General features: G+C 51.0%; 1 long non-coding RNA gene across 1 annotated transcript; it reads right to left on the minus strand.

Moving 5' to 3' along the window:
- Positions 1–1,199: 1,199 nt before the first annotated feature.
- LOC137887582 (uncharacterized) lies at positions 1,200–3,638 on the minus strand. The gene is made up of 3 exons (XR_011105059.1): positions 2,117–3,638; positions 1,721–1,793; positions 1,200–1,470 (listed from the first exon to the last, which is right to left on the minus strand). It is a non-coding gene; the product is annotated as an uncharacterized lncRNA (long non-coding RNA).
- Between the last annotated feature and the right edge of the window lie 5,738 nt (positions 3,639–9,376).

Consider the following 9,376-nt stretch of genomic DNA (forward strand, 5'->3'; position numbering starts at 1 on the left):
CCAGACGGTCCGCGTGCTCATCGTCACCAAACCCAACGTGGCGTAAAGACGCAGACCGAGACCGAGGAGGTCCGGATCTGTACGAGACACAAACAGGAAGTGAATCACTTCTGTGAGGCTCACTCGTCTTTTATCAGAAGACAACGACGTCCTTCTGCAGCTCTTGGCATCTAGATGGGTTTTTTTGCAATTTTCGCCAAAAAAAACATTTTACTTAAATGAACTCTGAGATCCTTTGTTCTTATTCTATTGTGTCTCTTGAATGCTGAGTTAACCTGTAATGCAGAGAAATATTCCTGTAACACAGCGATTCCCCATATTATTAAAAAAAGCCTTTATTGGGAAAAAGAAATGAGTTTTAGAAGAAGACTTTAGAGATCAAGATTTCATTTCTTGGTCTTTTGTTGCACTGTTGGCCGATGTTCTCCTGTTTTGTTCAAGTTGTCACTTTTAAAATGTTTTTTATTGAGAAATTAAATGTGCCTTTTGGAGAAAACATTTTTCTTATTGTCCTGTGTCTAATATGAACGGCTCCTTTATAACACCAGGAAGTAACGTCAAGAGGATTACTTTATCTAGAGGATTACTTTATCTAGAGGATTACGTTACTTTATCTAGAGGATTACTTTATCTAGAGGATTACTTTATCTAGGAACACAATAGAGTCTAAACAGCTGCTTCAGGCTTTGGTCTCGTTCAGAATTCTTCTTTCATGTTGTCGACATATTACAGTCAAAGGTTTATATACACACACACACACACACGTTAGGGTCGTATGTCAGACTATTATATTGTGTAAAAAATTAAATAAAGAGTTGCTGCTGACGTTATTTAATGCCTCATATGTGAGGTTTCAAAATTACACTATTTTTGTATTGCATACTTGACCTGTTTAATATTTACATATTCTTTAAAAAAAAAAAAGTTTAAAGAAACCAGAACCAGAGCGAGGTGTGATGATGCAATGTGACTCTTATCTCTTCGATTGAGAATTTAATATTTGGTGATGTACGTATATCTCAGATCCCATTTGTTCAATCATGAAAAACTAAGACTTTGGGGTAGAAAGGTTTCCATCCATCCATGTGTGTCACTCTCAATGCTTTTGTCTCAACCTTTTCGGGTTCAACAGTCCCGTCTAGACCTGTTGGTGGGGAGCTGGGCTTTTGTGCAGTTCAATCAGGAGAGACAAGTGAATATAAAATTAAAAACAAGTAGTTAACATTTATTATGACAGATGATGCGTTCATGAGTTACGCAGAACTTCTTTGACGCTTGAACACGACGAGGAGATTTGTGATCCAGTTGCGATCGTCCCGAGCGGCAACAATATAAATCCCTCTCCGTGGAGTCCAGACACTGGTGGTGATGGTGGCTGATGAGGATGATGAGGTTGATGAAGCTGATGAATCTGCGAAGACTGGGCGGAGATGGGGAGGTGGAGGATTCCGTAACAGCAGCGTGAACGTACTGAAGGTAGAGAGACAATCGTATTTAAAGACAGACAGCGGCAAGATGATATGCTAATGATGTCCTTGTGCTATTGGCTAGAGACCAGTTGATCTAGACAGCCGATATCATGATTGACAGCCCCAAACAATAACAACAAGGAAATAATGTGTGCATGCATGCATGCATGCATGAGGAGTGACGGCAGATGTATGGTAAATAAGCTATGGGCTTAGGCATGCATGAGTATAGTCTTCTTGTCTGAACTTACGCTAGAGCTTCATTTGTTGGAAGGTTTGGCTGATCTCTCTGGCCTGACTGCTGCTGCTGCTCCAGCTCTCCCCCTACAGGACACAACACATAAGACATATAATCTACGTTTTGATACACAACAGACTGAATATATACAGTATACAATATACTTCTTTTTGACACAATTAAGCGTTGCCAAACTCAAACTTTCCAAGACCTTTAAAATGTTTCCTTCATTCAAATAATTCCCTGCAGCTCCTACGAGGAAAACAAACTCGTTCCAGTGAAGCTAACCCACATGAAGCCGGACATAAATATGCAGCAGGATAGACGAGAGGAAAAGTAAGCATCACACAGGAAATCATCCAGTGCGAACAAACAACCGCGCAACACGTCGGCCAAGCGCGCGACTCACCTGGCTGCAGGGGTTCTGGCTGGATTTGTCCGCTTAGCTCCTCTCTTGGCCACGCTGGTCTCAGAGGACCCCTTCACTCCTGCTGGTTGGGCGATGGACTGCTTGGCAGCTCTCTGATTTTCAACCTCCGGTCGGTCCTGCCACCACCTCTGTTCTGAGCAAACAGGAAAAAGGGGCTTTAATGTGGACGAGCAGGTCGTTTCCAAAAGGCCATCATAACTGTTACCGTAGACAGAGACAGTGAGCACACTATGCAGACAGCTATGGCTTCCTTTGACCCGTCTGAATTTGGGTTGTCGTCATATTGAGCCAGCTGTGCCAGACCCCAAGAGACACAGGGCGTGGCCGTCCCGCGGCGTGGTCACCACCGCTAGCTGGCAAGCCTGTAAAAGAGACATTACACATACAGGAACATTACTTTTAACCCATCCAGGTGGCCGTGCTCCGACTTGTTTCCCAGTGTTCCACAATCTTTCCAATGTGTTGGAGTGTGGACCAGAGTATCTATCCCCTTACAAAATCAAAAAACAAACAAACAAAACTAATAAAAGAAAAAAAAAAGAGCTCTATCATTTCGGTCACCTAAATTCTTTTACTCAATCCTGTTTCTTTCAAGTATTGTAGTACATTTCCTGCCCCCAAGGTTAATGCATCTTCTAGATTTAGTTCCTCAACTTCTGCTTTGCTGAATAAAATGGCTATCTTGTGCTGACTTTCTAAAGCTTGTTTTGCTAAATTATCTGCTCTTACATTTTCTTTTACCCCTCTGTGTGCTGGTACCCACATAAACGATACAAACAAACCCATATTCTTAAGTCGGAACAGTGTTTCGTATATTTTATTAATTAAATCCTGCCTGCTATGGGATGTGAATGATTCTAATGAGGATAATGCTGAACTGGAATCTGAAAAGACAATTACCTTTTTTATCCGAACCTCCTCTACCCACTGCAGTGCTGTTAAAATGGCCAACGTCTCAACTGTATAAAGAGACAAATCATCTGATGTTATCTTTTTGACTTCAAATTGCAAGGTTGGTATGGAGACCGACCGACCGACCGGCCGACACTCCGTCTGGGTGAGACAGACAACCAGACCGACAGTCCGCATCAGTGAGACAGACAACCAGACCGACATTCCGCCTGAGTGAGACAGACAACCAGACCGACACTCCGCCTGAGTGAGACAAACAGACAAACACTCCGCCTGTGTGAGACAGTGAGACCGACCGACACTCCGCCTGAGTGAGGCAGTGAGACCGACCGAACGGCCAACACTCCGCCTGGGAGAGACAGTGAGACCAACCGACACTCCGCCTAAGTGAGGCATTGAGACCGACCGACACTCTGCCTAAGTGAGGCAGTGAGACCGACAGACCAGCCGACACTTCGTCTGAGTGAGACAAACAGACAGACACTCCGTCTGAGTGAGACAAAAGGACAGACACTCCGTCTGAGTGACGCAGACAGACATACACTGCGTCTGAGTGAGACAGACAGTCTGTTTGTCTCACTCAGGCGGAGTTTCGGTCTGTCTGTTTGTGTCACTCAGACGGAGTGTCTGTCTGTTTGTCTCACTTAGACGGAGTGTTTGTCTGCCTGCCTCATTCGGATGGAGTGTCTGTCTGTCTGCGTCACTCAGACGGAGTGTCTGTCTGTTTGAGTCACTCAGACGGAGTTTCTATCTGACAGCGTCACTCAAACGGAGTGTCTGTCTGTTTGTCTCACTCAGATGGAGTGTCTGTCTGTTTGTCTCACTCAGACGGAGTGTCGGCCAGTCCGTCGGTCTCACTGCCTCACTCAGACAGAGTGTTGGTCGGTCGGTCTCACTGCCTCACCCAGGCGGAGTGTCGGCCGGTCTGCCGGTCTCACTCAGACGGAGTGTTGGCCGGTCGGTCCGACAGACACTCCGTCTGAGTGACGCAGACAGACATACACTCCGTCTGAGTGAGACAGACAGACCGACACTCCGTCTGAGTGAGACCGAACGGCCGACACTCCGTCTGAGTGAGACAGACAGACCAGCCGACACTCCGTCTGAGTGAGACCGACAGACCAGCCGACACTCCGTCTAAATGAGACCGACAGACCGACACTCCGTCTGAGTGAGACCGACAGACAAACGCTCCGTCTGAGTGACGCAGACAGACCCTCCGTCTGAGTGAGGCCGACAGACAGACACTCCGTCTGAGTGAGGCCGACAGACAGACACTCCATCTGAGTGAGGCCGACAGACAGACACTCCGTCTGAGTGAGGCCGACAGACAAACACTCCGTCTGAGTGAGACAAACAGACAGACACTCCGTCTGAGTGAGACAAACGGACAGACACTCCGTCTGAGTGACGCAGACAGACATAAACTCCGTCTGAGTGAGACAGACAGACCAACACTCCATCTGAGTGAAACAAACAGTCTGTTTGTCTCACTCAGACGGAGGTTCGGTCTGTCTGTTTGTGTCACTCAGACGGAGTATCTGTCTGTTTGTCTCACTTAGACGGAGTGTTTGTCTGTCTGCCTCACTCGGATGGAGTGTCTGTCTGTCTGCATCACTCGGACGGAGTGTGTGTCTGTCTGCGTCATTCGGACGGAGTATGTGTCTGTCTGCGTCACTCAGACGGAGTGTCTGTCTGTCTGCGTCACTCAGACGGAGTGTCTATCTGACTGCGTCACTCAGATGGAGTGTCTGTCTGTCTGCGTCACTCAAATGGAGTGTCTGTCTGTTTGTCTCACTCAGATGGAGTGTCTGTCTGTTTGTCTCACTCAGACGGAGTGTCGGTCGGTCGGTCGGTCTCACTGCCTCACCCAGGCGGAGTGTCTGTCTGTCTGCGTCACTCAGACGGAGTGTCTGTCTGTCTGCGTCACTCAGACGGAGTGTCTATCTGACTGCGTCACTCAGATGGAGTGTCTGTCTGTCTGCGTCACTCAAATGGAGTGTCTGTCTGTTTGTCTCACTCAGACGGAGTGTCGGTCGGTCGGTCGGTCTCACTGCCTCACCCAGGCGGAGTGTCGGCCGGTCTCACTCAGACGGAGTGTCGGCCGGTCGGTCGGTCTCACTGTCTCACTCAGGCGGAGTGTCGGCCGATCAGTCTCACTCTGAGTGAGACAGACAGACCGACACTCCGTCTGAGTGAGACCGACCGGCCGACACTCCGTCTGAGTGAGACCGACAGACCGGCCGACACTCCGTCTGAGTGAGACCGACAGACCGACACTCCGTCTGAGTGAGACCGACAGACAGACGCTCCGTCTGAGTGACGCAGACAGACCCTCCGTCTGAGTGACACAAACAGACAGACACTCCGTCTGAGTGAGGCCGACAGACAGACACTCCATCTGAGTGAGGCCGACAGACAGACACTCCGTCTGAGTGAGACAGACAGACAGACACTCCGTCTGAGTGAGGCCGACAGACAGACACTCCATCTGAGTGAGGCCGACAGACAAATACTCCGTCTGAGTGAGACAGACAGACAGACACTCCGTCTGAGTGAGACAAACGGACAGACACTCCGTCTGAGTGACGCAGACAGACATAAACTCCGTCTGAGTGAGACAGACAGACCAACACTCCATCTGAGTGAAACAAACAGTCTGTTTGTCTCACTCAGACGGAGGTTCGGTCTGTCTGTTTGTGTCACTCAGACGGAGTATCTGTCTGTTTGTCTCACTTAGACGGAGTGTTTGTCTGTCTGCCTCACTCGGATGGAGTGTCTGTCTGTCTGCATCACTCGGACGGAGTGTGTGTCTGTCTGCGTCATTCGGACGGAGTATGTGTCTGTCTGCGGCACTCAGACGGAGTGTCTGTCTGTCTGCGTCACTCAGACGGAGTGTCTATCTGACTGCGTCACTCAGATGGAGTGTCTGTCTGTCTGCGTCACTCAAATGGAGTGTCTGTCTGTTTGTCTCACTCAGATGGAGTGTCTGTCTGTTTGTCTCACTCAGACGGAGTGTCGGTCGGTCGGTCGGTCTCACTGCCTCACCCAGGGGGAGTGTCGGCCGGTCTGTCGGTCTCACTTAGACGGAGTGTCGGCCGGTCGGTCGGTCTCACTGTCTCACTCAGGCGGAGTGTCGGCCGATCAGTCTCACTCTGAGTGAGACAGACAGACCGACACTCCGTCTGAGTGAGACCGACCGGCCGACACTCCGTCTGAGTGAGACCGACAGACCGACACTCCGTCTGAGTGAGACCGACCGGCCGACACTCCGTCTGAGTGAGACCGACAGACAGACGCTCCGTCTGAGTGACGCAGACAGACCCTCCATCTGAGTGACACAAACAGACAGACACTCTGTCTAAGTGAGGCCGACAGACAGACACTCCATCTGAGTGAGGCCGACAAACAGACACTCCATCTGAGTGAGGCCGACAGACAAACACTCCGTCTGAGTGAGACAGACAGACAGACACTCCGTCTGAGTGAGACAAACGGACAGACACTCCGTCTGAGTGACGCAGACAGACATAAACTCCGTCTGAGTGAGACAGACAGACCAACACTCCATCTGAGTGAAACAAACAGTCTGTTTGTCTCACTCAGACGGAGGTTCGGTCTGTCTGTTTGTGTCACTCAGACGGAGTATCTGTCTGTTTGTCTCACTTAGACGGAGTGTTTGTCTGTCTGCCTCACTCGGATGGAGTGTCTGTCTGTCTGCATCACTCGGACGGAGTGTGTGTCTGTCTGCGTCATTCGGACGGAGTATGTGTCTGTCTGCGTCACTCAGACGGAGTGTCTGTCTGTCTGCGTCACTCAGACGGAGTGTCTATCTGACTGCGTCACTCAGATGGAGTGTCTGTCTGTCTGCGTCACTCAAATGGAGTGTCTGTCTGTTTGTCTCACTCAGACGGAGTGCCGGTCGGTCGGTCGGTCTCACTGCCTCACCCAGGCGGAGTGTCGGCCGGTCTGTCGGTCTCACTGTCTCACTCAGGCGGAGTGTCGGCCGATCAGTCTCACTCTGAGTGAGACAGACAGACCGACACTCCGTCTGAGTGAGACCGACCGGCCGACACTCCGTCTGAGTGAGACCAAGAGACCGGCCGACACTCCGTCCGAGTGAGACCGACAGACCGACACTCCGTCTGAGTGAGACCGACAGACAGACGCTCCGTCTGAGTGACGCAGACAGACCCTCCGTCTGAGTGACACAAACAGACAGACACTCCGTCTGAGTGAGGCCGACAGACAGACACTCCATCTGAGTGAGGCCGACAGACAGACACTCCGTCTGAGTGAGGCCGACAGACAAACACTCCGTCTGAGTGAAACAAACAGACAGACACTCCGTCTGAGTGAGACAAACGGACAGACACTCCGTCTGAGTGACGCAGACAGACATAAACTCCGTCTGAGTGAGACAGACAGACCAACACTCCATCTGAGTGAAACAAACAGTCTGTTTGTCTCACTCAGACGGAGGTTCGGTCTGTCTGGTTGTGTCACTCAGACGGAGTATCTGTCTGTTTGTCTCACTTAGACGGAGTGTTTGTCTGTCTGCCTCACTCGGATGGAGTGTCTGTCTGTCTGCATCACTCGGACGGAGTGTGTGTCTGTCTGCGTCATTCGGACGGAGTATCTGTCTGTCTGCGTCACTCAGACGGAGTGTCTGTCTGTCTGCGTCACTCAGACGGAGTGTCTATCTGACTGCGTCACTCAGATGGAGTGTCTGTCTGTCTGCGTCACTCAAATGGAGTGTCTGTCTGTTTGTCTCACTCAGATGGAGTGTCTGTCTGTTTGTCTCACTCAGACGGAGTGTCGGTTGGTCGGTCGGTCTCACTGCCTCACCCAGGCGGAGTGTCGGTCGGTCTGTCGGTCTCACTCAGACGGAGGGTCGGCCGGTCGGTCGGTCTCACTGTCTCGCTCAGGCGGAGTGTCGGCCGATCAGTCTCACTCTGAGTGAGACTGACCGGCCGACACTCCGCCTGAGTGAGACCGACCGGCCGACACTCCGTCTGATTGAGACCGACAGACCGGCCAACACTCCGTCTGAGTGAGACAGACAGACACTCCGTCACTCAGACGGAGTGTCTGTCTGTCTGCGTCACACAGATGGAGTGTCTGTCTGTCTCTCTGCGTCACTCAGACGGAGTGTTTGTCTGTCTGCGTCAGTCAGACGGAGCTGCAGAACCAGGGTCACAACAAAAATAGCGGCTCCTTGCTGGCACAGCGGCCAAAAAAGAACAAACTGCACAACACAAATGAACAATAAGATGGCACAGCGGCCAGTTAACACAAACAGCACAACACAAGTAGCACTACCGATCGACCGGCCGACACTCTGCCTGAGTGAGACAGGCAGACAGACACACCGTTTGAGTGAGACAGGCAGACAGACCGACACTCTGCCTGAGTGAGACAGACAACCAGACCGACATTCCGCCTGAGTGAGACAGACAACTAGACCGACACTCCGCCTGAGTGAGACAGACAACCAGACCGACATTCCGCCTGAGTGAGACAGACAACTAGACCGACACTCCGCCTGAGTGAGACAGACAACCAGACCGACACTCTGCCTGAGTGAGACAGCCAGACAGACAATCCGCCTTAGACAGACAACCAGACAGACAATCCGCCTTAGACAGACAACCAGACAGGCACTCCGAGACAGACAACCAGACAGACACCCCGACTGAGACAGACAACCAGACAGACACCCCGACTGAGACAGACAACCAGACAGACACTCCGCCTGAGACAGACAACCAGACAGACACTCCGAGACAGATAACCAGACAGACACTCCGACTGAGACAGACAACCAGACAGACACTCCGACTGAGACAGACAACCAGACAGACACTCCGCCTGAGACAGACAATCAGACAGACACTCCGACTGAGACAGACAATCAGACAGACACTCCGACTGAGACAGACAACCAGACAGACACTCCGAGACAGACAACCAGACAGACACCCCCGACTGAGACAGACAACCAGACAGACACTCCGAGACAGATAACCAGACAGACACTCCGACTGAGACAGACAACCAGACAGACACTCCGACTGAGACAGACAACCAGACAGACACTCCGACTGAGACACACAACCAGACCGACACCCCGACTGAGACAGACAACCAGACAGACACCCCGACTGAGACAGACAACCAGACAGACACCACGACTGAGTCAGACAACCAGACAGACACTCCGCCTGAGACAGACAACCAGACAGACACTCCGCCGAGACAGACAACCAGACAGACACTCGACTGAGACAGAAAACCAGACCGACACTCCGACTGTGAGAGACAACC

The sequence above is a fragment of the Cebidichthys violaceus genome, unplaced genomic scaffold, assembly GCF_023349555.1.
Source record: "Cebidichthys violaceus isolate CVI_PGR_0920_01 unplaced genomic scaffold, fCebVio1.0.p SCAF_5, whole genome shotgun sequence".
Lineage (NCBI taxonomy): Eukaryota > Metazoa > Chordata > Actinopteri > Perciformes > Stichaeidae > Cebidichthys > Cebidichthys violaceus.